The 24,119-nt window shown below is 40.6% G+C and overlaps 1 long non-coding RNA gene across 2 annotated transcripts in view; it reads right to left on the bottom strand.

Annotated features, from left to right (window-relative positions):
* LOC135364559 (uncharacterized) overlaps window positions 1-24,119 on the bottom strand; it is a 58,388-nt gene that overhangs the window by 25,420 nt on the left and 8,849 nt on the right. Inside the window, exon 3 of one of the 2 annotated variants that reach the window (XR_010411927.1) lies at window positions 9,098-9,202. This is a non-coding gene — a long non-coding RNA (uncharacterized LOC135364559). Of the gene's footprint in view, window positions 1-8,620; window positions 9,203-24,119 lie in introns of those variants that run through there. The other variant, XR_010411926.1, reaches the window with a different exon arrangement.

The following is a 24,119-nucleotide window of genomic DNA, read 5'->3' as shown; positions in this document are numbered from 1 at the left end:
ATTTCTCACTAAGATCAGGAACAAAAGAAAGGTGCCCACTCTCAGTACTCCTGTTCAACATAGTACTGGAAGTCCTAGCCAGACCAATTAGGCAAGAAAAAGAAATAAACGGCATCTAAATCAGAGAGAAAGAAGTAAATCGTCCTTGAAGATGTTATGATCTTATACATAGAAAATCCTAAAGACTCCACAAAAAAACCCATTAGAACTAATAAATGAATTCTGTAAGGTTGCAGGATACAAAATCAACTTATAAACATCAGTTGCTTTTCTATACAGTAGCAGCAAATCATCTGGAAAAAAAATCCCATTTAAAATGGCATCAAAAGGAACGCCTGGGTGGCTCAGTTGGTTAAGCATCTACCTTCAGCTTAGGTCATGATCCCAGTCCTGCAATGGGCTCCCTGCTCTGCCTGTTGCTACCCCTGCTTGTGTTCTCTTTGTCTCTGACAAATAAATAAAATCTTCAAAAAATAAAAAAACAAAATGGCATCAAAAATAGTAAAATACTTAGGAATAAATTTTAAGCAAGGAGGTAAATTTGCTGCAAATAACAAGACACTGATGGGGCACCTGGGTGGCTCAGTCATTAAGCATCTGCCTTTGGCTCAGGTCATGATCCCGGGGTCCTGGGATCGAGCCCCGCATTGGACTCCCTGCTCTGCGGGAAGCCTGCTTCTCCCTCTCTCGCTCCCCCTGCTTGTGCTAACCTCTTTCGCTGTGTCTCTTTCTGTCAAATAAATAAATGGAATCTTTAAAAAAAAAAAAAAGACACTGATGAAAAAAACTGAAGAGGACACAAATGAAATATATCCCATGCACATGAATTGGAAGAATTATCGTTATTAAAATGTCCATACTACCCATCTGTAGATTCAAAGCAATCCCTGTCAAAACCTCAGTGGCCATTTTTTACAGAAATTGAAAAAAGTCCTAAAATGTATATAGAACCACAAAAGATCCTGAATAGCTAAAGCAATCCTGGGAAAGAAGAACAAAGCTGTAAGACCAAAACATACTTCTTGATGTCAAGATTTATTACAGAGCTGCAGTAATCAAAACAGCATGGTACTGGCATAGAAGAAAACATAAGCCAGTGGGATAGCACGAGAGCCCAGGAATAAACCCACACATACACAGGCAATTAATACGTGAGAAGGGAGCCAAGAATACTTAATGGGGAACGGACAGCCTCTTCAATAAATGGTACTGGGAAAACTGGATATTTACATGCAAAAGAATGAAATTGGACCCCAGTCTTACACTACTCACTAAAGTTTTCTGGAAATGGATTGAAGACTTAAATGGAAGGCCCAAAATGTACCAGAAGAAAACATAGGGGAAATTCTCCTTGACATTAGTCTTAGCAACGATTTTTAGGATATGACAACAAAGTATAAGCAACAAAAGCAGAAATCAACATGTGGGACTACATCAAACTACAAAGCCTCTGTAGAGCAAAAGCAACAATCAGCAAAATGAAAAGGCAGCCTATAGAATGGGAGAAAATATTCGCAGATCATATATCTGTTAGGGGTTAATACCCCAAATACATGAGGTTAATACCCCAAAAACACAACGCAATAGAAAAAAAATCTGATTAAAGGATTTGAATAGATGTTTTCCCAAAGAAGACATACAGATGGCCAACAGGTACCTGAAAAGATGCTCAACATCACTAATCATCAAAGGAATGTAAATCAAAACCACAATGAGATATCACCTTTTCCTCTTAGAACACTATTTCCAAAAAGGCAAGAGACAACAAATGGTGGGGAGGGTGTGGAGAAAAGGGAGCCCTGTGTGCTATGGTGGGAATGTAAATTGGTGCAGCCACTGTGGAAAACGCTATAGAGGTTCCTCAAAAAATTAAAAATAGAACTACCATATGAGCCAGTAATCCTGCTTCTGGGTATATATTTGATGGAAATGTAATCAATATTGAAGAGATATTTGCACCCTCATATTCATCACAGCATTATCCACAATAGCCAAGACATGGAAACAACGTAAGTGTCCACTGATGGATGAATAGCTAAATCAACTGTGATATGTATACATATACATACCCTGGGATATTATTTAGCTATAAAAAAGAAGGAAATCCTGCATTTTGTAACAATATGGATGGGCCCTGAGGGCCAAGTGAAATAAGTCAGACAGAGAAACTCAAACATGGTATCTTCTCACTTACATGTGGGATCTAAAAAATCTGAACTCACTGAAACAGAGAGTAAACTGGCGGTTGCCAGGCCCTGGGGTGGGCCAGGGGGGCAGCAGGGAAAATGAGGGAGATGTTGGTCAGAGAGTATAAACTTCCAACTCTAAGTTCCAGGAATCTAATGTACAGCATGATGACTACAACGAACAATACTATATTACTATTAGTTGTTAAGAGATTAGATCTTAAATGTGATCACCACAAATACAAAAACAAAATTATGAGAGAGGATGGAGGTGTTTACTAACCTTATTGTGGCAATCATTTCACAATATATGTGTGTATCAAATCATTACACTGTACACCTTACACCTACATAGCTTATGTTAATAGTATGTCAATAAAGCTGGGAAAAAAGAAAATCAACATAATCACTATACTAAAAGAATAAAAATAGGAAAATCGTTTTATTATCTCAAAAGACACAGAAAAAGTGTTTGATAAAGTTCAAAAACCATTAATGGTTAAATAAAACTGAGCAAAGGAGAAATAGGAATTTTCTTAATCTGATAAACACACACACACACACCCCCCTCTAAAAAACCCCTTCAGCAAACATGTTACCTAACTGTGTAATGTTGAATGCTTTCCCTTTGAGATCAAAATGAGACAAGAATTGCTTTCACCATTTCTATTATATTGTATTAGAGGATTTAGCTGGTACAATGAGGCAAAAAGAAATTAGAAGGTGTAAGGATTGGAAAGGAAATCAGCTTGCAGAAAATGGTTTAGCAGTTTCTTATAAAGTTGAACTGAGGCATACTCTATGATCCAGCATTTTCTTTTTTTTTTTTAAGATTTTATTTATTTATTTGAGAGAGAGAGAGTGAGCAAGCAGGGGAAGTGGCAGAGGGAGAAGGAGATGCAGTCTCCCCACTGAGCAGGGAGCCCGATGTGGGGCTTGATCCCAGGACCCGAGGATCATGACCTGAGCTGAAGGTAGATACTCAACCGACTGAGTCACCCAGATGCCCCTACGATCCAGCATTTTCACTTCTAGGTATATACCTAGGGGAATTCTTGCACAAGGACACAGATATGTACAAGAATGTTCATAGCAGTGTTATTCATAATACCTCAAAACTGGGGCTAGGGGGGAACCAAATGCCCACCAAGAGTAGAATGAATAAATCATAAAACATTCACATGGTTGATTACTATAAGCCAATGAAAATGAATGAACCATAACTACAAATATAGACATGAATGAATCTCAGAAATAAAAATATCAAGCAAGATACATGCCACAGAAGAATGTCTGTGGTGTGATTACATTTATATACAACTCACAAAGTTGGAAAAACTAAATAATATATTGCTTAGGGATGCACACATATATGGAAAAAAGCAGCAGAAAAATTATTACAAAAGTCAAGATAAAAGTTATCTCTAGGGAAGATGAAGAGGGATATTTTTGGAAAGTTTCTAAGGCAGGAGGTGGTTGTTATAAGGGTATTTTTATTCTTTAAGCTGTACATATATATTTTATACATGTTTTATGTGGGATATACTTCACTATGAAGTTTTTTCAAAAGCAATTCCCTTTAGGTCTAATTACCAGTTTATAGAGAATATAAAGGATAGCAGAACATATTAAATGATACCATGAGTAAACAATCAGCAAAGTCTAGACTTTGGGAAAATCCAGAGGACAAATCATCTTGTTTCTTCAAAACAATACATCTTGTTTCTTCTCTTTCTCTCTCTCAAATAAATAAATAAATAAACCTTCAAAATGTCAAGGAAAAAAAGAGATGAAGACGGACCTGTAACTTACACAAGACTTAAAAGACATAGTTACCAACTGCCATGTGTGGACCTTATTTGGATACTCATCGAACAAACAAATTACAAATTAAGTAATATGGCAATTGCAGATAATGTGAGCATTAACTGGTTATCTGATGATAATAAGGATTTATTCTTGATTTTATTGGGATGTGGTGATGGTACAGTGGTTATGGTTAAAAAGGGAGTCCTTGTCTTTTAGAGGTTGATAATGAAATATTTACAGATGAAATACATTAGTCTAAGATTTGACTCAAAACAATTCTGGGTGGGAGGGACAGTATAAAGAAAACAAGATTGGCCATGAGTTGAAAATTATTGAAGTTTATGATGGTATACAGGGTTTCACTAAATTTTAACATGTTTGAAATTCTGCATACTAAAAATAAAGTAAGATAAAAACGAGAGCAAAAAAAAAAAGAAATTTGCTCAATCAAGATCTGTTTTGAAAGGGACACTTTGGGGTTCATTACCTTCTCACCTTGCCCACAATAGCACCATTTTTCTTCCATAGGATACTCTAGAGCTGTGCTTCTCAATCTTTTTTTTTTTAAAGTAGGCTCCAAACCCAGCGTGGAGCCCAATGTGGGGCTTGAACTCACCACCCTGACATCAAGACCTGAGCTGAGATCGAAAGTCAGATGCTTGACCAACTGAGCTACCCAGGTGTCCCTCTGCTTCTCAATCTTTAAGGTGCATACAAATCAGAAAGATCTTGTTAAAATGCAGATTTGGATTCAGAAGATCTGAAATGGGACCTGATATCCTGCATTTCTTTCTTTCTTTTTTTTTTTTTTAGATTTTATTATTTATTTGACAGAGAGAGACATAGCTAGAGAGGGAACACAAGCTGGGGGGAGTGGGAGAGGGAGAAGCAGGTTTCCCTCTGAGCAGGAAGCCCGATGCGGGGCTGGATCCCAGGACCCTGAGACCATGACCTGAGCCGAAGGCAGACACTTAACAACTGAGCCACCCAGGCGCCCCTATCCTGCATTTCTAACAAGCTCTCAGGTGATGTTGATGCAGGACTCCCTTCAAGAACAGTCTTTCACCTCTTCATAACCTCTATCCCGTTGGCTTCTACCACTGACTCATTCTTCATCATTTCTTCCTGGTCCCATTCCCATTCTGGCCCAGCTTAGATCCTGTGGCTCACCTTGACAATCACTCTGTTTTAACCCGCTTCAACATCCTTGCCCTTTTCTCTTCTGTGGAATTTGTCCAGCAAAACTTCAGTGTAATGGCACTCTACCATCTCCAGGTGCTTGGACCCAACCACTTAAATGACATTGGAGAAAACGCCCCGATACATGCTCTTAATAGGCACTCTGCTTTATCTAGCAACCCTGCTCTGTTCTTTACAATGTTTATTTCTCCCTCTCCAAGAAGACTATGTCCTCCTCTTTCCTCTTCTCATCTCCTTTTCTCTCTGCTAATGACCTTGCCTTCTACTTCGCTGTGAAAATAAAAGCTGACAGACAGCAAGTGCTTCATCTTCCCAACACCACATCTACAAGCTTCCCTGTATCTGCTCCATCTTTTCTCATTATCCACTCCTATAAAAAATAAAAATCTGTCATCACCTATTCATTCATACACTTTGGATCCCATTCCCTCTCTCTCTTCCAGCTGGACTGCTCTGATAGTTTACATAATCTAGAGGCTTCTATTTTTTTTTTTAAAGCAAATGTAAAATCAAGACAGTTCCCCTGACCCGTGTCTAAATACTGCCTGATTTCTGTTATCCCTTTCACAGTTTGTTTATCTTCATTCACTCCTTAACCCACTCCAATTTGGTCTCCATCCTCACCACTCCACCAAAATTGCTCTTGTCCAAGTCTGCAGCTACCTCCACATTTCCAAGTCAAACAGACTCTTTTCTGCTCCTTAATTTACTCAGTGTCTCAGAAAGATTTGACCCAGCTGATACCATGTTTGACTTTTTTCTGCCCTTCCTATTCCGGTTCTCCCTGCAAACATCCTGATCTAAACCTAGTCTTTCCACTTTAGGAAATAGTATCACCAACCTGGGAAGCTTCTTTAATATGTCCCTTTTCTTCAACTCCTATCAGATCCATAAGTAAGGCTTTTTTTTTTTTTTCCTACCTCTTAAGCATCTTTCTTATCTGTCCACTCCTGTTCCATTTCCACTGCAATTACATTAAACTAAATTGTCTCCTGTTTCCCAAACAAGCCACCTACTTCCTTGCCTCAGGGCCTTTGTACATGCTGTTGCCTTGCCTGGAACACTTAAACACATTCTGAGTTCCATATGGCCCAAATTTCATTCTAGGGTAACAATCTTAAAAGTCTTCCTAGACTCCAAGCTATTCCCAGATAATCCTGTGAGAAAAGGAGGCGACATTTCTATACCACATTCTAGATATGCTCCTGATCTGTGGCCAAAACAGATGCTTAGACTCCTACTTGTTCTAATCAGAACACAAAGTTTGATACACGACCAAGTTTAAGTTCATTTCCAACCATAGCGAAATTGGCTCCAAATTTCCTCCTGGCTTTCAATTCCTCCCATAGTAGAGGAAGACAGTATCCAGCTTATCATTTTGAATTCACGTTGTACACTGGAAACAAATGGAACCCAATATTTTATAGCTCCTCTGGTTAAGAGATCTATTTCTCTCCATCCATTGAATCTGGCCTTGACCATGTAATTTGTCTAGGCCCAATGGAACACTAGCAAACGTGAAACAAGTGGGTGTTTGTAAAGTGCTTGTGCGTTGGGGGTTCCCCTTCTCTTGTTGTCATATGAAGAAGACTGGGCTAGCTCACTAGATATGGAGACACATGGCCCAGCCAATTTCTGTTGCCCCTGCCAATCAGCAGACGCGTGCATGAGATCATCTAGAATCAGCCACCAGCAGCCAGTGTGCCAGCTGATTAGCTACACGAGTGAACCCAGGCAAGAAGTACTATCCAGATGATCCCACCTGCTATTGCCAACTCATGGCATAAGGAGCTATAAATGAGTGTTGTTTTAAGCCACTGTATTTCAGTGTGGTTTGTAATGCAGCAAAAACTAACTGATACACCTCTTGAAGAAGGCTTTTCGTACTGCAGATCCAATTATGCTACTTCCCTACTTTAAATGCTTTAATGGTTTTTCATTGATCCTGGAATACAACCCAAGTCACTTTAGCAAGGCCTACAAGAGATCCACATAGTCTGGAGGGCCTCATCTCCTATCACGGTCCCACTCACACCGGGCTCAGCCTATCGGCGTCCTGTTGCTCCTCGGGTGGTCCCAGCTCTTCCCCACCTCAAGGCTCTCACACATGCTATTCCCTCGGTCTGGAATGTTCTTCCTGGCTCTTCACCTGCTTGACTTTCTGCTCCTCTCTCTCTCAGGTTACATCTTAAGTATTACATTGGCAGAGGGGACTCCTCTGACCAACTCTTCTTCTTTGTCCACCAACTGAAGTATGTCTCCAGTTACACATTCTCATGGCACCTCCTATTCTTTTTAGCAAATGGTCCGATTTGAAATTATATATTGTCTTATGTGATGATGTTTAGTAGCTACCTTCTCCAATGAACTGTCAACTCCATGAGAACAGGATGTCTCTGTTTTATTCACAAATATAGCCCTGAACCTTGCATACTCCCTGTCACATAGTAATGTGGATGGATTTTTTTTTTTTTAAGATTCTACTTATTCATTTGAGAGAGAGAGACAGAGAAAGCATAAGCAGGGGGAGAGGCAGAGGAAGAGAGAGAAGCAAACTCCCCACTGAGCTGAGAGCTCGATGCAGGGCTTGATCCCAGGACCTGGAGATCATGATCTGAACTGAAGGCAGACGCCCAACTGACTGAGCCACCCAGGTGCCCCTGGATTTTTTTTTTTTTTGAGGCAGTTTATCATAGTAGTTAACTGTGCAGGCTCTGGAGAAAAGCGGTCTGGGCTTGAATCCTAGCTCTATCACTTCCTAGTTGAGTGACCTAACTAACTGCTTTGTGCCTCAGTTTGCCCATCTCTAAATTGGGGATAAAAATAGCACCTGCTCATTGAGTCCTTGGGTGGATTGTGCACAATAATTGTTAATTATTTCTTGCTGAACAGGTATCAGCACACCTGGATAACAGTGAACCAGAAGCTTCTGACATACCCAACATCTCCTTCCTATGTAGTAAGTATGGACACTGCCATGATTAAATTTACATGTGTCTTCCCCATGGCTAGTTTCTCAGCCATCTGTCTCATTCTGCAAAGGTGCGGCCTCAAACTCTGAGCCAGCTCTCTGAGATGCGTAGAGCCCCTAATCCTTGAGTACTGACTGGATCTTGGCTCCTGCTTTAAGACCTGATTTCTCCCACAGAGCCAGACATTTGGGGTCAGAGAGCAATGTCTCCTGATTGCTATAAGTGCCCCTCCTATCACTTGATGATCCCCTAGCTGAGCGGGGATCAGGAGCCAACAAACGTCCACCCAAGAAACAGTTCTGATGGCCCCAATAAAAAGATCAGCCACCCTTTAAAACAGACGCGCACACACACACATATATGGCAGGAACTGGGCCATATACATTGTATTGGTGAGAAAAACATTTTAGAAGGACAGTTAGTACATTTCCAATCACCAAGTCCTCAGAGGCTTGTCTGTCAGGTTCTGGACAGAAAGAATATAAGATCTAGGTGTCCAAAAAAAATTTTTTTTAAAGGCGAGGGGAGCAGACCCCCTAAGAAAAGCAGTGGGAGAGAGAAAGTGGGGGCAAATAAGAGGGGAAAATAGGAGTTGGAGAGGGAGAGGGCAGGTGAGAGAGAGACTCAGAGGAGCAAGACTGAGGGAGGAGATGGGAAAGAGGCAGGCTGGAGGGGGGAAGAGGGGGAAAAGGATGGAGGAGCTCTTTCCACCCCAGCACAACGTAACCAGCACAGCTCGGCTTCCCAGGAAGGCTGGGGAGGTTTGGCTGACAGACAGACGGACCACCAACTGGTGAGCTGCAGCTCCCCAGAGCCGGCAGGCACTTTCCTCCCAACGTGTCCAGTGCCCAGTGAGGGTACCCTGTGCATGCTAATGAGGCAGTCTAGGACAGCTTCGCAAATAATTGCTCAAAGTGTTCAGTAACTTACCAGGCTGGGAGTCAGTGGGCTCCAGAATGATGGGGCACAGCTCCTGGGGGACCACCAGCAGAGGGGGCCTGGTTCTCCAGGTACCCGGTGCTCACAGGTTAGCGCCTGCAAGATGACGGATTTTCCATTCAGTCGGGCACCAACCCAAAGGTAGGGAGAGCCAGACCAAAAGGCAAAAGAAAGGAGGGGAACCTGCTTGTGTTTTTGTATTTAAATTGTTTTTGAGCCCACGTAGCCCTGGGAGTCACATGCTGCCTCCAACATCACCGGAGTCATCACATGATACAGGTCCCCCATCATGTGATAAGACAATTCTGCCTAACTTCGGCCCCCCACCCCCACCCCCCAGACTGACGGATAAAGTGCTTCTGGGGGAGCACCCCCCTCCATGCAAAAATCCGTGGTTGAGGGAGGGATGCAGATGGAGAACGCTCAGAGCCCACGCAACGCTAAGATCTTGATGAATACTTAATACGCCTTTCTCTCTCCTCCTAAGCTACTGCGACTTGGAGCCGTGCCAGCCTCATTTGAATTCCAGCCTTTGTGAATAACTCAAGTGTCGCCACCGTTGCTCCAGCAATTGCAGGGCGTTTGAGCTCACACCATCCTGCCTCGTTCTGGAAAGCCCAGCTCGGCTGCCTCCCCGCCCCACAGCTTCCATGCTGCCTCTCCGAGCAGTGGGAGTGGGGCGGAGGTGGGGAGACTGCGCCTGCTGAATCTTCTAGGCTTTTTTTTTTTTTCTCCCAGCTGCAGTAAGAGTCAGGTGGGGCCTGTCTGGCTCTCTGATTAGGCTGTCTCCTCTTTACTTGGTGATCGTAGCTCTGCTCTGTCTGCAGGAGCTCTCTCTCTCAATCGGCCTGTGTGCATGCATTTCTATGTTTCTCTCCTTAATCAGGATACAATTGAACACATTTGTCTTCAGGATCTATTGGGTTCGTTTCCTCCCATTGCAGTAACCTCCTTTTCTCATTTATTCATTCACTCTAACAACCTTTTATTAAACAAGCATTTTTGTAGAGCGTCTACTTTGTTTCAGGTCCTGTGCTGGGCGGGGCAGTGGAAAAGGGGAGGGGAGACAGGTTGAGGAGATACATAAAGTGAGGGATCTCTGTTCTTGAGGTGATGCTGTGAGAGGGCAGCAGAAACACACACTGAGGTAGCAGATGCACATTTCAGAGTCACCCAAACTCGGGCATGGGTCTGTCTACACCTGAACCTCGCCTCTACCTCCAGCCTCCCTGCCCTCCATGCTGCCCAACAGAGGAAATTGACTCCATAGTCACTACCAAATAAACACCTCTGAGCCATTTTTCTCTGTTTCAGATTTAAAGCAAATGAAATTAAAGATTTTTCTCTTGTTGTCCACCCTGGGGTTGGTACTGAGCTCTGATACTCACTGTCCAATGAACTAGCAAACTGTGCGGACCCCTTTCCTTAGAAGGAGATAGTGCTTCACTGTCACTTTGCAATTTGGGGGCGAGGTCCAGCAAAGGATCATGTTTTAAGGCCAGATGGGCAGCAGGTGTAAAATGTGTCTGAGAGGAAAGAGCCTGCTCCAAATAATGAAAGTTTTGTTCTATACTGTCCTATACAGTAAGGCAGAGAAGGTGTCTGTGGCACAAACAGATGACTGCCTACCCCTGATGGAGTTTACACGATGTGATACTTTGTTCCCTGCATGTGGCAGAATGGGGAGGTTTAGGCTGGAAATTAGATTTGGGGGTAGACTAATAGAGAATTTACATTTCTGTACACCTAAGTTTGTGTGACCATGAATTTTGCATTTGCTCTATCTGTGTTTCTGTTGTCTCCCCCAGGCAACACGGACCTCAAGGGCAGAGATCTTGCCTTGCACATTTCTACAACTCCTATTCCTTGTCAACAAAATCCCTTTATTGTTCCAACAGCAATGTTGCCAACCCCAGGGATGAGTTGAATGATTGTTCCAGGGGTGGGTATGTGACAGTTCTTCCCAGAGGGGTGCAAGGGTCAACTGCTCGGACCTTCTGGAAAGATTTTTCCTACTCGATAAGAGAGAGGCTCATGAGGAAAAAAGTCCTTTTCTTGCTTGCTACGTTTTGCTACTTGGATGTGGTCACGGGAGGCAGCCACCATGTGACAATGAGATAAAAAACATCACTGACATGCTAAAGATGACAAAGGAGGACAGAAAAAACATAGGTCCTTAATGGAATTGAGCTGCCCAGCCAACCAGCTGTTTTAGGAAAATTAAGCATCTTTATGGTTTAAGCTCCTTTTGGCCAGATATTTTATCACTTGTGGTTGGAATACATCCTAACTGAAACGGCATCCAGGGAATTTGGCAGCTGCTTCCTGGTCATCAATGGCCTTTGAAGAATAGCACCAGTGAAGTCGTGGAGGTGGAAGCCTGGTGATAGTGGGTTAAGAAGTAAATTGGAACAGTCTGTTCCTGACAATACAGAGGACCCAACAGTCATAGAGGAAGTTCTGAATAAAATATAGCAGACATTCCTTTAAGTCATAGCTGAGCTCTCTAAGAGGGAATAAGAAACAGAAAACCAGAGAGCTAAGCACATACGTTAATACTATGTCAATCCTGAAGGACTGGAGCTTGGTGGGGACATGGTAGCCTTAGAAGATTGCGTTGTAGCTCCAGGGTGCCTGGGTGGCTCAGTCGGTTGAGCGACTGCCTTCGGCTCGGGTCATGATCCCAGGGTCCTGGGATCGAGTCCTACGTCGGGCTCCCTGCTCTGCGGGGAGCCTGCTTCTCCCTCTCCCACTCCCCCTGCTTGTGTTCCCTCTCTTGCTGTGTCTCTCTCTGTCAAATAAATAAATAAAATCTTTAAAAAAAAAAAAGAAGAAGAAGATTGCGTTGTAGCTCCAAGCAGCTGTTGGTGAGAGTCTTGTGCCTGAGAGCTGGAACTGAAATTTCCACATCAACTTAGGGACCTTAAAAGCACTGTATTCTCAGTGAAAATGTGGAACAGAACAAAGTTTACCTTTATGTCTAACCAAACATGGAATCTTGTGGGATTTGACCTGAATTCTAGGTCATGGGAAAAAAATCGACTCCCCTGATAATTAAAAACCATGGCCTGTCCTCATGTGTCTTTAATGTTTGAATATACAGTTGACTCTTGAACAACACAGGGGTGAGTGGCACCGACCCCTGATGCATCAAAAATCCACACACAAGGGGCGCCTGGGTGGCTCAGTCAGTTAAGCATCTACCTTCCCCTCAGGTCATGATCCCAGCGTCCTGGGATCGAGCCCCACATCAAGCTCTCTGCTCAGCGGGAGCCTGCTTCTCCCTCTCTCTGCCTCTCCCCCTGCTTGTGCACTCTGTCTAATAAATAAATAAAATCTTAAAAAAAAATCCACACACAACCTTCGACTCTTCAAAAACTTAACTACTAATATCTTACTGTTGACCAGAAGCCTTACTGATAACATAAATAGTCAATTAATATATATTTTGTATATGTAATATATATTGTATTCTTTTTTGTTTTGTTTTTTTTTTTTAATTTTATTTATTTATTTATTTGAGAGAGAGAATGAGAGACAGAGAGCATGAGAGGGAGGAGCGTCAGAGGGAGAAGCAGACTCCCTGCCCAGCAGAGAGCCTGATGCGGGACTCGATCCCGGGACTCCAGGATCATGACCTGAGCCGAAGGCAGTCGCTTAACCAACTGAGCCACCCAGGCACCCTATATTGTATTCTTATAATATAAAATAAGCTAGAGAAAAGAAAATGTTTTTAAGAAAATTGTAACAAAGAGGGCGCCTGGGTGGCTCAGTTGGTTGGGCGACTGCCTTCGGCTCAGGTCATGATCCTGGAGTCCCAGGATCGAGTCCCGCACTGGGCTCCCTGCTCGGCGGGGAGTCTGCTTCTCCCTCTGACCCTCCCCCCTCTCATGTGCTCTCTCTCATTCTCTCTCTTTCAAATAAATAAATAAAAAATCTTTAAAAAAAAAAAAAAGAAAACTGTAACAAAGAGAAAATACATTTACAATAATGTAAAAAGAAAAAAAGTCCATGTATAAGAGGACCTACACAGGTCAAAACTGTGTTGTTCAAAGGTCAACTGTAAACTACTTTTATGACCCAGGAATATAAAAAATAAAAAATAACACATAAAGAGGGGAGCCCTTGGGGGCGCTTGGGTGGCTCAGTTGGTTAAGCGACTGCCTTCGGCTCAGGTCATGATCCTGGAGTCCCGGGATCGAGTCCTGCATCGGGCTCCCTGCTCAGCAGGGAGTCTGCTTCTCCCTCTGACCCTCATCCCTCTCATGCTCTCTCTCTCATTCTTTCTCTCAAATAAATAAATAAAATCTTTAAAAAAAAAAAAAAGAGGGGAGCCTTGGATAGGCAAACATAAAACTGATCTAGAGGCAAATTTCTTAAGCCTAGGCCTCACAGAATTCCCACAGATTAAGTTCCCACTGCAGATGAGTTCATAATCCAAAATTATAAAACAGTTCTTTTTAACACATAAAGCGCTAGTGGACAGAACAAGGAGCAGGACAGACCCTATAAATTTCATAGACTAAAACAGGTGAGGGGTGCCTGGGTAGCTCAGTCAGTTAAGTATCTGACTTTTGATTTCAGCTCAGGTCATGATCTCAGGATCCTGCGATCGAGCCCCATACCCCTGCTCTGGGGTTCCTTGCTCAGCAGGGCATCTGCTTTTCTCCCTCTCCCTCCGCCCCTCCCCCTGCTCACACTCTCTTTTTTTAAAGATTTTATTTATTTATTTGACAGAGAAAGAGACAGTGAGAGAGGGAACACAAGCAGGGGGAGTGGGAGAGGGAGAAGCAGGCTTCCCGCAGAGCAGGGAGCCTGAACACGGAACTCAATCCCAGGACCCTGGGACCATGATCTGAGCTGAAGGCAGATGCTTAACAACTGAGCCACCCAGGCACCCCACTCTCTCTCTCTCTTAAATAAATCCTTAAAAAAAAACAAACAAAAAAAACAGTTGAATGAAGTCTATTAAAAAAAACTTTATGCTTAACTTTTAAAAAAGAGGGAGTGCCTTTTGATTCTAAATAAGATGGAATAACAGAAATAAGATGTACCTGTCTGACTGAAATTGAAAAACAAAAAACAAAAACAACGGTTTTGAAGACATTGAACATCAAATAACAAAGGACCGTGATCTGCGGGACAAAGGAAACCTATGAGATCAGCCCTATTGTTGCCCCATTATACTGCCTAGAGAGAGGCTGCAGCCTCAGATTGAGGCTGGCAGTCTCCCCAAAGCAAAGAGAGAGAGCTGGGAGTCCAGGGAGGCCAAGCAGATGGCGTCTGCAGGGCAGGGTGCTGAATAGAGCTGCACAGAAAATGAACTCCAGAGACCTGCAAGGGTGTCTCCCAATCTTCAACTGAGGACATATCATCCTATGCCTGTGAGAAAATGACCTAGAACAATGGAAAAAACTACCCAAAAGGGTGTGAGAGACCAAGTTTTGGGGCAGACATATGGCCAGGAATCACTCCTGCTCACTACCCTAGGATGGAAAACTTCCTAATTCACAGGGTATCAGGTACAACTATCAGAAATGTTTTGCCTTAGTGGTGGCACTGAATTATCCCTAGACTAAACACAACTCTGGTTTAGACAAACTTTAAAAGCAAGCCTTGAAAGGATCAACAAGTAACTTAGATGTATCCCATATTAAAGTTCAATTATATTTAAAGAAACACAGAAATAGCAAGCACATGTCAAAGTAAACTTCATTGTCTACCATTCAATCTCAAATATTATCAGACATGTAAGGAAACAGAAAAACGTAACTCATAGAGAGGAGAAATAATCAATCAAAACTAACCTAGAAATGGCACCAAAAAATAGAATTAGTATATAAGGAAATTCAAGCAATTATGATTATTGTTCCATAGTTATTCCATACAAGAGGCTAGAGGAAAGATATGTTAAGTAGAAACATGGACAATATAACAAAGAACAAAATCAATCTTCTAGATGTGAAAACTATAATGTGACTGAGAAGAAAATTACACTGCATAAAATTAAAAGCAGATTATACTTGTAAGATAAAATAGTGAACCTGAAGACATAGCAATAGAAATAATCCAAGGGGCGCCTGGGTGGCTCAGTTGGTTGAGCGACTGCCTTCGGCTCAGGTCATGATCCCAGGGTCCTGGGATCGAGTCCCACATCGGGCTCCAGGCTCAGCAGGAAGCCTGCTTCTCCCTCTCCCACTCCCCTTGCTTGTGTTTCTGCTCTCGCTGTCTCTGTCTCTGTCAAATAAATAAATAAAGTCTTAAAAAAAAAAAAAAAAGAAATAATCCAAAATGAAACACACAGAGAAGAAACAATAGAAAGAAATGAACAGAGCATTAGTGAGCTAGGGGACAACTTCAAGTGGCCTAATATACACATAATTGGAGACCCTGAAAGGAGGGGGATTGAAAAAATATTTTAAGAAATCATGACTGAGGGGCACACCTGGGTGGCTCAGTTGGTTGGGTGTCTGCCTTCAGCACAGGTTGTGATCCCAGGACAGGATCAAGCCCCGTGTCAGGCTCCCTGCTTGGCAAGGAGTCTGCTTCTCCCTCTCCCTCTGACCTTCCTCCCCGCTTGTGCTCTCTGTCTCAAATAAATAAATAAATAAATAAATAAATAAATAAATATCTTAAAAAAAAAAAAATCATGACTGAAATTTTTCCAAATAGATGAAAACTATAAACATGCAGATCCAACAAGCTAAACAAACACCAACCACAAGAAAGGTAAGGAAAACTATACCAAATAATGTCACAATCAAATTGCTTAAAACCAATTATAAAGAGAAAATATTAAAAGTGGTCAGGGATCATTTGCTGGAATTGCTATAATTAAAAAAACATATGCATCGGGCTCCTTGCTCAATGGGGAGCCTGCTTCTCCCTCTGCCTGATGCTCCCCCTGCTTGTGCTTTCTCTCTCTCTAATAAATAAATAAAATCTAAAAAAAAAAGTATGTTTTTGTGTTGGCAAAGCTGTGGAGAAACTGTAATCTTCACGCAGTGCTGATGAGAATGTAACATGGTAAACAGTTTGGCAGTTCCTCAAAAAGTTAAACATACAATTACTATTTGATCCAACAGTTCTGACCCTGGGTATATACCCAAGAAACCTTAAAACATGTTTTCATAAAAACTAATACATAAGTATTCATAGCAACACTAACCACAATAGCCAAAACATGGAAACCCAAATGTCTGTCAACTGATGAAAGAGAAGCAAAATGTGGTATGTACTTACAATGTAATATTACTTGGCCATAAAAATAAATTAAATACTGATACAAGGTGCAACATGAATGAACATTAAAAACATTAATGTTAAGTGAAAGAAGGCATTAACCAAAAAAACCCACATATTATATGATTCCCTTCATATCAAATATCCAATATAGGCACATCTGTAAAGAAAAGTAGATCAGGGGTGCCTGGGTGGCTCAGTTGGTTGAGCGACTGCCTTCGGCTCAGGTCATGATCCTGGAGTCCCTGGATCGAGTCCCGCATCGGGCTCCCTGCCCGGCAGGGAGTCTGCTTCTCCCTCTGACCCTCTCCCCTCTCATGGGCTCTCTCTCATTCTCTCTCTCTCAAATAAATAAATAAAATCTTTAAAAAAAAAAAAAAGAAAAGAAAAGTAGATCAGGGCTGGGGAGGTAAGGATTTAGGGGAGGGGATGTGATAACAGCTAAAGGGCATGGGTTTCCTTTTGGGGTGATAATATGTTCTAAAGTTGATTGTAGTGATCACTAAACAACTCTGTGAATATACTAAAAACCAGTGAATTGTACACTTTAAATGTACATTACGTGAATTACATTTCAATAAAGTGGTTATAAAAAATAAAAAAGCAGTGAGGGGGGAAAGATATTTTACAGAGAAACAAAGGTAAGGATGACAACAGATTTTTGTTGGAAAAAATGCATATGAGAAGATAGTATAACATCTTTAGAGTACTAAAAGGGAAAAAAAGTCAAACTAGAATTCTATACCTAGCAATAAATCTTTCAAAAGTGAAAGCAGAATAAAAATACTTTTAGTCATATAAAAGCTGAAAGACTTCATCACCAGCAGACCCTCACTATATAGGAAATGTTCAAGGAAGTTCTTCAGGCAGAAGAAAATGATGCCAGATGGAAATCTGGATCTACATAAAGGAATAAAGAGCACAAGGAATGGTAACTATGTGATTAAATAGAAATACTTTGTTTCTTATTATTTAAATCTCTATAAAAATAATAACACTGCATTGTAGGTATACAAAATAAGTAGAAGTAAAGTATATGATAAAAATAGCACAAAAACCAAGGGCAGAAATAGAAGTATAATGTTGTAAGATTCTTATACTAACTACATGTGAAGTGGAATATCACTTGAAAGTGGGCTGCGATAAGTTTAAGATGTCTACTATAAACCCTAGAGCAAGCACTAAATTAACATAATGAAAAGTCATAGCTAGGGGCACATGGGTGGCTCAGTCGTCAAGTGTCTGTCTTCAGCTCAGGTCATGATCCCAGGGTCCTGGGATCGAGCCCCGCATCGGGCTCCCTGCTCCGTGGGAAGCCTGCTTCTCCCTCTCCCACTCTCCTTGCTTGTGTTCCTGCTCTCGCTGTGTCTCTCTCTGTCAAATAAATAAATAAAATCTTTAAAAAATAAATAAAATCTTAAGAAAAAAATCCCAGAAGGCTTTTTAAAAATAAAAATTGATAAGTTGAGGGGCGCCTGGGTGGCTCAGTTGGTTAGGCGACTGCCTTCGGCTCAGGTCATGATCCTGGAGTCCCGGGATCGAGTCCCGCATTAGGCTCCCTGCTCAGTGGGGAGTCTGCTTCTCCCTCTGACCCTCCCCCATCTCGTGTGCTCTCTCTCTTTCTGTCATTCTCTCTCTCAAATAAATAAATAAATAGGATCTTTAAAAAAAAAAAATTGATAAGTTGAGCACATACTAATAGTGTTCATAGTAGCACTATTCACAAAGGCCAAGAGGTGAAAATATTCCAAATTTCCGGACAGAAGAATGGATAAACAAAAATGTGGCATATACATATAATAGGATATTATTACACCTTAAAAAGAAGGAAATTCTGATGTGTACCATACCATGGATGAAACCTGAAGGAATTATACTCAGTGAAATAAATCAGACACAAAAGGACAAATGTAATATAATTCTACTTATGTGAGGTTAAATTCATAAAGACAAGGGGCATCTGGGTGGCTCAGATGGTTAAGCATCTGCCTTCGGCTCAGGTCATGATCTCCAGGTCCTGGTATCAAGCCCCATGTCGGGCTCCCAGCTCAATGGGAAGTTTGCTTTACCCTCTCCCTCTGCCCCTCCCCCTTCTTGTGCTCTCTCTGTCTCTCTCCCTCTCAAATAAATAAATAAAATCATAAAAAAAATAAATTCATAAAGACAGAAAATAGAATGGTTGTTGCCAGAGGCTGGGGGGAAGGAGAGATGGGGTGTTATTGTTTAATGGATACAGACTTTCATTTTGGGATGATGAAAAAGATGGATGGTTGCGATGATTGTACAACACTATGAAGGTTCTTAATGCCACTGAACCGTACATCCAAAAATGGCTAAAATGGTGTTAATAGTATATTTTACCACAACAAAAATGTTGTTGATTCCAAAATTCATGGTAATATGGAAGGTGTAGAACAGTGGGGGAAAACTTTGAATCAGACCAAAACTGGAATACAGAGCTACAGTAATCAAGACATTGTAGTATTGGTGTAAAGACAGATGCAAAAAACAGTGGAACAGAACAGGAATTATAGAAGTAGACCCACACAAATCTGGCCAATTAATTTTTAACAAACTTGCAAAGGCAACTCAGTTGAGAAAGTTAGTCTTTTCAGCACATGGTGCTAACAAAATTTATATATATGCTAAAAAACAAACAAATACTTCAACCCCTACCTTGTACTATACAAAAATTAACTCAAAATGGATTATATGGACACCTCCCAATTCATTTTATGAGACCAGTGTTACCCTGATCCTAAAACCAAACAGATATCACAAGAAAAAAACATTATACCCAATATCCCTTATAGATGAAATATTCCTAAAAAAAATACTAGCAAACAGAATTCAGTATCATATAAAGGTAATTATACACCATGACCAATTGGGATCTCAGGAGTGCAAAGTTGGTTTAACCTATGAATTTAAATCGATATAATACACTATATTAAAAAAAACCCCAAAAACCACAGGATCATCTCAATAGACACAGAAAAAGCATTTGACCAAGTCCAACATCCTCAGACTCAGTGAACTAGGGACACTCAATAAACTAGCAATAGAAGGAAGCTCCCTTAGGGGGAGAAATAGGAGGGGGAGACAAACCATGAGAGACTATGGACTCTGAGAAACAAACTGAGGGTTCTAGAGGGGAGGGGAGTGGGGGGATGGGTTAGCCTGGTGATGGGTATTAAAGAGAGCACATATTGAATGGAGCACTGGGTGCTATACACAAACAATGAATCATGGAACACCACATTAAAAACTAATGATGTAATGTATAGTGATTAACATAACATAATAAAAAAATAAATAAATAAAAAAAAGAAGGAAGGTCTTTCAACCTGGTACAAATTATTTATGAAAAACTTGGTGCTACTTAATCAGGAAAGCCTGAATGCTTTTCCCCTAACAGCAGAACTTGACAAGAATGTTTCCTCTTGCCACTTCTATTTAACATCACCAGAAAAATTAGGCATAGAAAAAAGAAAAAGGGATCCAAATTGGAAAGGAAGAACCACTATTTCCAGAGGACATGACCTCATATACAGGAAATCCCAAAGAATTCCACAAAAAACTGTTAGAGCTAATTGACAAGTTTAGCAAGGTTGCAGAATACAAGATCGATATATAAAAACCTATACACTATACACTAGTAATGAACAAGAAATCAAATTAAGAAAGCAATTTAATTTACAATAGCATTAAAAAGAATAAAGCACCTAAGAATAAATTTGTCTAAGAATGTACTTGTACACTGAAAACTACAAAACATTGCTGAAAGAAATTAAGAAGATATAAATAAGGGGAAAGATTTCTTGTGTTTATGGACTAGAACACTTAATATTATTAACACGGCAATACTACCAAAAGAGATCATTGTAATCCCTATCAAAATCCCAAATGCCTTTTTTTGAGAAATGGACAATTTAACCCTAAAATTCATATGGAAATGCAAAGGACCTAGAAGAGCCAAAAAAAAAAAAAAAAAAAATTTTAAAAGAAGCAAAGTTAGAAGACTCATACTTCCCAATTTCAAAACTTATATAAAGATGCAGTGTGGTACTGGCTTAAGGATGGGCATATATATCAATGGAACAGAATTAAAAATCCAGATATAAACCCTTACCATCATGGTCAAATGATTTTGAAGAAGGTGCCAAGATTCAGTGGGGAAACAGCAGTCTTCCAACAAATGGTGCTAGGACAAGTGAGTATCTGCATGCAAAAGAAAAAAGGTGGACCACTACCTCCTACCATATGCAAAAATTTACTCAAAATGTATTAAAGACCTAAATGTAAGAGCTAAAATAAAATGTTGTTCAAGAAAAACATTCTTGAAATGTAGAAAAGTAGATCTTCATGACCTTAAACTAGGCAATGTTTTCTTAGATGTGACATCAATCACAAGTAACAAAAGAAAAAAATAAGGTAAATTTGACATCAACAAGATTAAAACTTGTGCTTCAAAGGACACCAAAGAGGAAACGAAAAGACAATCTACAGAATGGGCGAAGAGGGGCACCTGGGGTGGCTCAGTCGTTAAGCATCTGCCTTCGGCTCAGGTCATGATCCCAGGATCCTGGGATCGAGCCCCGCATCAGGCTCCCTGCTCCACGGGAAGCCTGCTTCTCCCTCTCCCACTCCCCCTGCTTGTGTTCCCTCTCTCACTGTGTCTCCCTCTGTCAAATAAATAAATAAAATCTTCAAAAAAAAAAAAAAAAAGGATGGGAGAAGATACTTGCAAATCTTATATCTGATAAGGGACTTGTATCCAGACTATACAAGAACTCTCGCAACTCAACAATAAAGACAAACAGCCCAAGCAAAAAATGGGCCGAGGATCTGAATGGACATTTCTGGAAAAAAAAAAAGATATGCAAATGACCATTAAGCACATGAAAAGATGCTTAACATCATCAGTCATTAGAGAAACACAAATCCAAACCACAATGAAATATCACTTTATATCCTCTAGGATAGCTATAAACAAGATGAATAATAGTAAGTGTTGGGGAGAATTGGAGAAACTCTTTGAACACGATTGGTGAGATTATAAAGTGGTAGAGCTGGGGCACCTGGCTGGCTCAGTCAAGAGGCATGTGATTCTTGATCTCGGGGTCTGTAAGTTCAAGCCCCACGTTGGGCATGGAGACTACTTAAAAAAAAAATGGCAGAACTGCTTTGGGAACCATTTGGCGTATGATCCAGCAATTCCACTTATAGGATTGAGAACTGAAAATACACATCCACAGAAAAACTTGTACATGAATATTCATAGCAGCATTATTCATAATAACCAAAAAGGACAAGTCAAATGCCCAATAAATGATGGATCAACAAAATGTGGATTATTCAGTCATAGGAAGAAATGAGGTACTGATACATACTACAATAGGGATTAACCCTGAAAACATTTTGTTGTTGTTGTTGTTGTTTAAAGATTTTATTTATTTATTTGAGAGACAGGGAGGGAGAGAGAGAGAGAAGCAGACTCCCCGCTGAGCAGGGAGCTATGGGGCTCTATCCCAGGACCCTGGGATCTTGACCTGAGCCAAAGGCAGAAGCTTAACCAACTGAGCCACCCAGGCACCCTGAACCCTGAAAACATTTAGGCTCAGTGAAAGAAGCCAGATACAGAAGGCCACATACTGTATGATTCAGTTTATAGGAAATGTCCATAATAGGCAAATCCACAGAGGCAGAAAGTCGATTAGTGGTTGCCAGGAGGTGAGGAGGGTATGGGGAATGACCAATGGATGTGGGGTTCCTCTTTGGGGCAACGAAAGTGTTCTAATTAGATGGTGGTATCAGTTGTACAACTGTGTGAATATACTTAAACCACTGAATCATATACGTGAAAGGGGTGAACTTTATGGTATGTGAAATATATCTCAGTAAAGCTGGTATTAAAAACTGGATCATCAATCTAAGTGTAGAACCAAAGTGATAAAGTTTTTAGAAAAAAACATGGGAGTAAGTGTTTTGAATTTGAGTTAGGCAAAGATTTCTTAGAAATGCCACCAAAAGCATGGCCTTTAAGACTGAACACATAAGCTGGGCTCCAACAAAATAAAAAACTCTGGGCTTCATAAAACAATGTTAAGTCAATGAAAAACTAGCCATAGAGTAGGAAAATATATTTGCATATCACATATTTGATGAAGGACTTTATATATTTGATGAATATATAAAGAACTCTCAAAATACTTAAATTTTAAAATGGGTGAAAGATTAGAACAGACACTTCACTAAAGAAGATATATGAATGGCAAACAGCACATGAAAAGGAACTCAACAGGAAATGTAACTTAAGAGTACAATGAGATCCTTCTTCTCAGAATGGCCAAAATTTTAAAAAGCCTGGCCACACCACATATTGGCAAGGATGTGCAGGAATTTGAACTCCCTTACACTGCTGACAGAAATGAAAAATGGTCAGCCACATTAGAAAACAGTTTGGAAATTTCTTAAAGTATTACATTGACACTTGCCACATGATCCAGAAACTTAATTCCTAGGTAATATCATGAGAAATGAGAGCATATAAGAGCACTAAATGAGAAAACAATGCAGCCAAGAATACTATATCCAGCTAGGCTGTCATTGAAAATAGAGGAGAGATAAAAAGCTTTCAGGACAAACAAAAACTAAAAGAATTTGTGAACACCGAACCAGCCCTACAAGAAATATTGAAAGGGGTCCTCTAAGCAAAGAAAGAGCCTGAAAATAACATAGACCAGAAAGGAACAGAGACAATATACAGTAACAATCACCTTACAGTCAATAAAATGGCACTAAATTCATATCTTTCAATAGTTACCCTGAATGTAAATGGGCTAAATGCCCCAATCAAAAGACACAGGCTATCAGATTGGATAAAAAAAACAAGACCCATCGATATGCCATCTGCAAGAGACTCATCTTAGACGCAAAGACACCTCCAGATTGAAAGTGAGGGAGTGGAAAACAATTTACCATGCTAATGGACATCAAAAGAAAGCTGGGGTGGCAATCCTTATATCAAACAAATTAGATTTTAAACCAAAGACTATAATAAGAGATGAGGAAGGATACTACATCATACTTAAAGGGTCTATCCAACAAGAAGATCTAATTATTTTAAATATCTATGCCCCTAACATGGGATCAGCCAATTATATAAGCCAGTTAATAACAAAACCAAAGAAACACATTGACAACGATACATTAATAGTAGGGGACTTTAACACACCCCTCACTCAAATGGACAGATCATCTAAGCAAAAGATCAACAAGGAAATAAAGGCTTTAAATGACACACTGGACCAGATGGACTTCACAGATATATTCAGAACATTCCATCCAAAAGCAACAGAATACACATTCTTCTCTAGTGCACATGGAACATTCTCCAGAATAATCACATCCTGGGTCACAAATCAGGTCTCAACTGGTACCAAAAGATTGGGATCATTCCCTGCATATTTTCAGACCACAATGCTTTGAAACTAGAACTCAATCACAAGAGGAAAGTTGGAAAGAAATCAAATACATGGAGGCTAAAAGGCCTCCTTCTAAAGGATGAATGGGTCAACCAGGAAATTAAAGAAGAATTAAAAAATTGCATAGAAATGAATGAAAATGAAAACACGACTGTCCTAAGAGGAAAGTATATAGCAGTCCTAAGAGGAAAGTATACAGCAATACAAGCCTTTCTCAAGAAACAAGAAAGGTCTCAAATACACAACCTAACCCTACACCTAAAGGAGCTGGAGAAAGAACAGCA

The sequence above is a fragment of the Mirounga angustirostris genome, unplaced genomic scaffold (assembly GCF_029215605.1).
Source record: "Mirounga angustirostris isolate CCGP_5_RB_7025 unplaced genomic scaffold, mMirAng1.0.hap1 SCAF_5, whole genome shotgun sequence".
NCBI lineage: Eukaryota > Metazoa > Chordata > Mammalia > Carnivora > Phocidae > Mirounga > Mirounga angustirostris.
This window is presented reverse-complemented; position numbering and strand designations above follow the sequence as displayed.